This window comes from Eublepharis macularius, chromosome 15 (genome assembly GCF_028583425.1).
Source record: "Eublepharis macularius isolate TG4126 chromosome 15, MPM_Emac_v1.0, whole genome shotgun sequence".
In the NCBI taxonomy this organism is placed as follows: Eukaryota; Metazoa; Chordata; class Lepidosauria; order Squamata; family Eublepharidae; genus Eublepharis; species Eublepharis macularius.
The window spans coordinates 36,801,885-36,809,095 of NC_072804.1; positions in this window are offsets into that span (position 1 = coordinate 36,801,885).

Below are 7,211 nucleotides of genomic sequence, written 5' to 3' on the forward strand. Positions count from 1 at the left end.
GGAGAGTTTTCATCCTCTAGCAACTGTGATCCCTTGGGGAAAAAATGCAAGGTAATAAGCAACTGTACCCTTAACATTCAGCTGCGCTGATTAAAATTGACCCACTAATCAATTAACCCTTGCTTTAGTTGATTAAGCTACTGATGGAACCAATTAAGGCTTGCAACTAGTAGCGTTACTTCTTGTGCCTATTCTATCTCCTTTTAGGCATCAGGTTAAATCATTTCTTTTTACCCAGGCTTTTAATAGACGGTTTCTAATGGTTGTTAATTTTTAACAATTTTTATGCTACTTTACAATTTCATCATGTTTAATTTGTAAACTGCCTCAAGCAGGTTCTCTGGAGAGGCACCAGATATATTTTCTTAAAAAATAAATCGCACAGACTCCATTTCCAGGTTATGGCCAACATCTACTAGAATGTACTGTGGCCTTCACAGCCAATCCAGCAGTAGACCGTGTCCAAAGCAGTGGTGATGAAATCATCAAAGGGAATTCCAAAAGAGTGCACTGTGGTACACACTGTCAGCTTTCATGCCTCCACCCTGGATCTATAGTATGGGCACAACCTTTATTTTTCTCTTTGCATTTTAGCAAGATGAAGGAAAATGTCATGATGAGTGGGGCAGAGGAGCATGGCCTCAAGATAGGGGAAGGCAGCTATTTCATTGCCTCCACTCCTCAACCGCTCGCTGTGCAGAACTCCTGTAAGCACCAGAAATTCACCATGACAGCATCGGACTGACAGCTCCCGGTAAATCTCCTGATCTAAGGAGCCCACATACTTTCAGCCTTAAATAAGAAAAGACTTGCATACAGTTGGCTATGCCTGCTTGAACAATTGCACCAACTCACAAATACTTCTTGGAATGTCAAGTCCTCGTATGTTTCTCGGTCAATCTCAACAATTCCTTTATGGGTAAACTTCGTGAAGCAATGCCTTGGTGCTTCTCTTTCTTCTTTCTCTATAACTTGTAGAGCCTGTAAGGAGCATTGTATGTATCAGTGTAGCTATAAGTCAATGTCTTGCATGTTATGTTTTTAAGTATACATACCTAAAAACATGCCATTCGAAGGTGATATTTTTTATTTACTTCATTTATATCCTGCCTGTCTCCCCAATGGGAACCCAAAGCAGCTTTCTCTTCTCCTCCACATTATTCTCACGACAACCTGGTGAAGTAGCTCACGGTAAGAGTGTATGACCAACCCAAGGTCACCCAGTGAGATTCCATGGTAGAGTGGGGATTTGAACCAAGGTCTCCCAGATCTTAGTCTGACACTCTAACCTCTATACCATGCTTGATCCCTGAATTTTTGTAAGGGAAAAGGGATTAGCTGCAGCTCAGTAACACCCTCAGCAGCAAACCTGAATCTGGTACTTCTTAACATATGAAACACATGGAGAGAAGGAAGCATGGTCCAGACTGGTTTCATCAGATCTGGGAAGCTAAACAGAGTTGGTTCTTGGGTGGGAGACTGCCGAGGAAGGCTGGGGTTGTTCTGCAGAGGAAGGCAATGGCAAACCACCTCCGCTCCTCACTTGCCTCGAAAGACCCTTGCTGGGGTTGTCAGAAGTTGGTTGCAACTTGACAGCACACACATGCATAACATGTGAAACAGTTCTAAAATAAGGATGTTTTTTAAAATGGCACTTCAAGGACTTTGCAGAAGCTAAAAATCCCTCAGGTGCTAAGCTTCTGTCTATTTTATTTATATCCCTCCACATCATGACACCCAAGGCACATCCCCACCCAGGCAGTGACAAGACCCAGACCCAAAGCGGTTGCATTTTATGTCTTCCAAACATATTCTGGAAAATATTCTTCCTCTTCACTGAGTCAGAGGTCTGAGGTCTAATTTTCCAAGCACAGAGAGAGCAGCAATCCTGGTGACAATTTCAAAAGCCAAGGAGTCATTCCATACTGTCTTCCCCTGGGTACAAAAGGGCGACTTACATGTTTCCGTTCTCTGGCTCGCCACTCTGCCAGCTCCTCAGGCGCCAGTTCTAGAGCGTTCATCTGAACTAACCTCTCCGGAGAGATCAACCCAAGTATTACCTTGTAGAAAAGGTGCTAAAACAAAGGTAAAGTAAGAACGACACAAGTAAGCCAAAGCATCCTTCTACTGGTCTGTTTCCTTATGAGGAGACAGTATGGAAGATATGCAAGAAATTGTATATTTAACCAGAAGAAAGCAAGTGTACATATGACCCCCAAATCCAGGACTTTCTTCAGGAGGTACATGCTGGTACGCTGTACTGCCACCTCTTTTGGTTGGTGGGCTTGGGCCCCCAAGGCAGCGAACAACGTGAATATCAGCACCTCTTTTTTTAAGAAAAAAAGCTTTACCCTAATCAATGCCAGATTGACATCCCTGTGCTGCTCCTATCAGCCAGAAACCCTCTCCAGCCATCTCAGAACTTAGAAGTGTTCTCTTATGACAAACAAAAGACTGCATTAATTATTCCTTTCTACCACCCCCATCCCAGCATGTGAAGCTATGACACACGTTCTAGGAACTTGGAGTAGAAAACAGACATCCAATTAGAACTTTACTGCTACATGTCAAGTATTACACTGTACAAACACTGAGGATCACTTTGCTATCTCAAGGATACCAACTAGTGCAGCTACTAAAGAACTCGGCTCATGCAGCTAATAAAGAAATTCATGGTGCGGTCCTAAGCAGAGTTACACCCTTCGAAAGGTGTACATTTGAACTGCACTGCAGGAGACTTGCAATGAAATCCTAAGGAGTTACTCTAGTCTAAGTCCAAATCAATGGGCTTGGACTGGAGTAACTCTGCTTAGGATCAAAAAGAGTCCAGTAGCTAAGACTAACCAATTTTATTTTAGCATTGGTTAGTCTTAAAGGTGCTACTGGACTCTTTTTGATTTTGCTACCACAGACTAACACGGCTAACTTCTCTGCATCTGCTTAGGATTTCACTGTAAATATAGCTGTAAAGAGTCCAGTAGCACCTTTAAGACTAACCAATTTTATTTTAGCATTGGTTAGTCTTAAAGGTGCTACTGGACTCTTTTTGATTTTGCTACCACAGACTAACACGGCTAACTTCTCTGCATCTGCTTAGGATTTCACTGTAAATATAGCTGTAAAGTTTAAAGAAGGAACCAACGATGACTCCAACAAAGTAATGAATAGCCCAAAACTTTTTCTTACTAGCCCTTCATCACAATTTTGTCTTTGCTTACCGAAGAGGATTATTAAACAAGTCATAAAGCAAACAACGGGAAATTGGTTTACTGGTTTATTCATTTATGCATTCTCTATCTGACCTGGTTTTTTGTAGACTTCAGGTTGAAGAGCAAGCTGCGATACTTGTTTTTGTAATGTTGGTCAACACAGCAAGACAGGTTGAAGAGTGCCTTCTCCACCTTCTTTGCTATCCTCAGTATAGTATCTTCTTGCACGACGAGGTCAGGAGAATCATCCAACCTGGCGAGAAACATGATTTTGCCCAGAAAAGTACCCTCACACATAGGTCAGTCTGCAAGATGTTTGGTCTTTTTCAATTAACTCACAAATGAAGCAGCCAGAGTCATTTATGATGATGATGCTTATCTACGACAATCAAATTCAAAACGCCGGTACTTACATTTCAAGCCCTAAATGGCTAGGGACCGTGGTACCTCTTGTACACAGCCAATTCCTGTACTCCTCGCTAGTTAAGAGATTTACACATTTATTACAGGTATTGAGCAGCTGCTTTTGTACTGTACATGCCATTACACAAAATTCTGCTACAACACAGGCTTTTTCTTTGCAGGAGTGTGAAGGAAGGAAGCATAGAACTGCTCCAGTCTTCTTGGGAAATTTATTAAAATCAGCGTACTATACTGGTAGTGTATGTCATTATAGTGAGGCCATTGTAATAACAGATGATGAACTCTCTCTACCTTTCCCATTTGACAAGGGCAAACCCATCAGGAAGGAGGAATATGAAGATATGTGTCTTCCAAGAAGGCTGATGGCAAGGTGTTAAAGCGTGCCAGAGTAAAAATTCTCCGGTGCTTGGGAATCTCTAGAACACTGAGTTAATCTGCTGGCAGGAAATTTTTAGTACGGTGCACTGAGACAGAGTACCACTGTAAGCAGGCCCTACAGGACTGAAGAGCCTAATCCCAGATCCATTGCTTAGTTATTTCTAGCTTTCCAAAAGCCTAGATGCAACTGGACTGGAGGGGGGAAAGCCACACACTTGTAGTTTTTCTTTGATCGTTCTCAGCCATCTTGAACACTAGGTATCTGTGAGAATAAGGGAAGTTAATCCCAGAGGGTTACCGTTTAGTTGTAATGACTAGGCGGCCATTTGAATTCACAAGCATACTTCCTCAAGTGTCATTTTTAATTCACCCTTCTTCCATCACAGGACTCAAGGCAAAAGAGGCAGGAAGATAGTTTACCTTCTCTGTAGGACCTCTGTCAAGGATTCAACAACTTTAATGCGACTCTCTTCTGGGGAAAGTTGAGAGCTGCAAATCAGTGTTAGTCTCTTGTTGGGTCTCTGAGTCCTCCTCTCTTTAGCTCTGCTGTCATCTTAGAACAAGAGAAAGGAACTTTACTGAAGAGAAATTTTCATGATGACCTAGCATCAATTTATTAAGAATTTAGGACTCTTAACTGAAAACTGAAAATTCTTTTTAAAAAATTTGCAACATGTTCTCTCACCCAGCTCTGCGCAGTGGACTTCCCATTTCAATTACAGTGTTTTAGAATATTTAACTCTCTAAAACCAGCCTCAAAGACAAAAAGACAAAACCCAAGACACAGTGGTTTTGGTCTATTTTTTTTAACTGTTCTAAGCCACTTTGTACTGGCCGAAAACAGTGAAGACTTGTTAGCCTAATATGGGACCTTCATATGTACAAACCAATAATAAAACACAAGGGACCTAGTCTGGAAGGAAAAGCAAAGATTTAATGCAATAAAAACCTTGCAAGTTTTTCCCAAGGTAGCTAGCTTACACACACCGAGATTATATGTTTTGAGGTTTCACTGGAATGCGACAGAAAGGGTAACAATTCCCATACCTAATAGTTAATACAGCAACTACAAAGTCTAGCTTCACTGCTTTGGAGAAAACATATTTCATGGGAACTTAAGATTCTTTTTCATCTAGTCTCTTGTACCAAATCACCGTGCTTTATTTATTATCTCGTTTGATCTTGTTTTCTCACATACCATTCCATATAAAAACCAAGCCCAGATCAGCCATTAGGTCAGGCAGCACACTGCTTCTACCCAAAAGTCTTTGTGGTCTTCCACAGGACCAAACTCAGGTCCATCAGACTTGAAATGACTACTGACGAAGGTTAAAGAAGAAAGTGCCAAAGCAGGATTACAGCTGAACATGAAGAAGACAAAGGTAATGACTAGGGATGTGCGTTTCGGCATTCAGAATGCCGAAAGAATGCCGAAACAAAAGTGTTTCGGCTTCTTTCGGGGAATGCCGAAACGTTTCGGGGAATGCCGAAACGTTTCGGGTAGCCGAAAGAAAAAAGCCGAAACGTTTCGGGATTCTTTCAGCTTTCTTTCGGCTTTTCAATGGGAAAATGCCTCCGTCTTCCCGGACGTCTGGGGGAGGCATTTTCCCACCGAATAAGCCCAAAATTGGTGGGGACCTTCCTCTAACCCTTCTCTAACAACCACCCAAGTTTCAGACAGATTGGACTTTGGGGGGCCATGTTATGGCCCCCCAAAGCAGGTCCCCCCATCCTCCCATAAGAAAGCGAAGGAGCAGCATATTGTTAGCATGCTGCTGCTCATCTTCTTCATTATTTCCTATGGGGAAAAAAATGAAGAGGCAGGCTTCCTTTGCCAGGGGTGGCATTTTGCATGCAAAATGCCCCCTCACCCTCAGGGGCCCTTCTCCCACCCCTCCTCCCACCCCCCACCAAGGCTCAGCCTGCTCCCACTTGGGGGGCCATTTCATGGCCTCCCCAAGTAGGTGCTCTAATCTCTACCACTGACAGCTGGGGGAGGCTTGTGTTGCCAGGGGTGGCATTTTGCATGCAAAATGCCCCCAAGCCCTCAGGGGCCCTTCTCCCACCCTTCCCCCCACCCCCCACTCAGGCTCAGACTGCTCCCACTTGGGGGGGGCATTTCATGGCCTCCCCAAGTAGGTGCTCTTTTCTCTACCACTGACAGCTGGAGAAGGCTTGTCTTGCCAGGGGTGGCATTTTGCATGCAAAATGCCCCCCAGCCCTCTGGGGCCCTTCTCCCACCCTTCCTCCCACCCCCCACCAAGGCTCAGCCTGCTCCCACTTGGGGGGGGCATTTCATGGCCTCCCCAAGTAGGTCCACTCAGCCCCTAAAGTCCACCCCTTACAGCCCCACACAAACCCAATTCCCCCCCAGCTGCCACACACAGACCCAAATCCCCACATTAGCCCCTCACAGACCCAAATCCACCCCCACCTGCCCCACACCCATAACCCCAGGAACAGGCTGGCAAAGGCCAGCCCTCTCCCTTTGTTCCCTATGCTGGGAACTTCTAAACTCTCTTTCCCTGGGCAATTCTGCACAGCCCAGGGGTGCCACAATGGTGGGCACACTTCTGAGTGCCAGCTGGTCCCTGTGAAAGAGCACCTGAACCACAGACACCCTCCCTCAAATTCCCCCACCACCTACAGAGATGGCTGGCCAGCCAGCCCCATTGTTCCCTATGATGGGAACCAACTGCACAACAAAGAATAAAACAAGAACAACACAAAATAAAGTTTTAATTTTTTTTCTCCCTTCCAAAGTACAAGTAGGCAAAGCATTATGACACATTACACCAGCAGTCCCCCACACAGAAAAATAACACAACTCACTTAACATCAGAGAATCACAAAGCATGATTCCTGTCAAAAACACTTTATTTCTTGAACAGCTTTAGGTTACACAGCAGGTGGGAACACCAAAGGGCATGGCAGCACTATCTTACACAAAAATAACACAACTCACTTAACATCAGAGAATCACAAAGCATGATTCCTGTCAAAAACACTTTATTTCTTGAACAGCTTTAGGTTACACAGCAGGGGGGAACACCAAAGGGCATGGCAGCACTATCTTACACAAAAATAACACAACTCACTTAACATCAGAGAATCACAAAAACACAATTCCTGGCAAAAACACTTTATTTCTTGAACAGCTTTAGGTTACACAGTAGGAGGGCACAACAGGGCATGATAGCA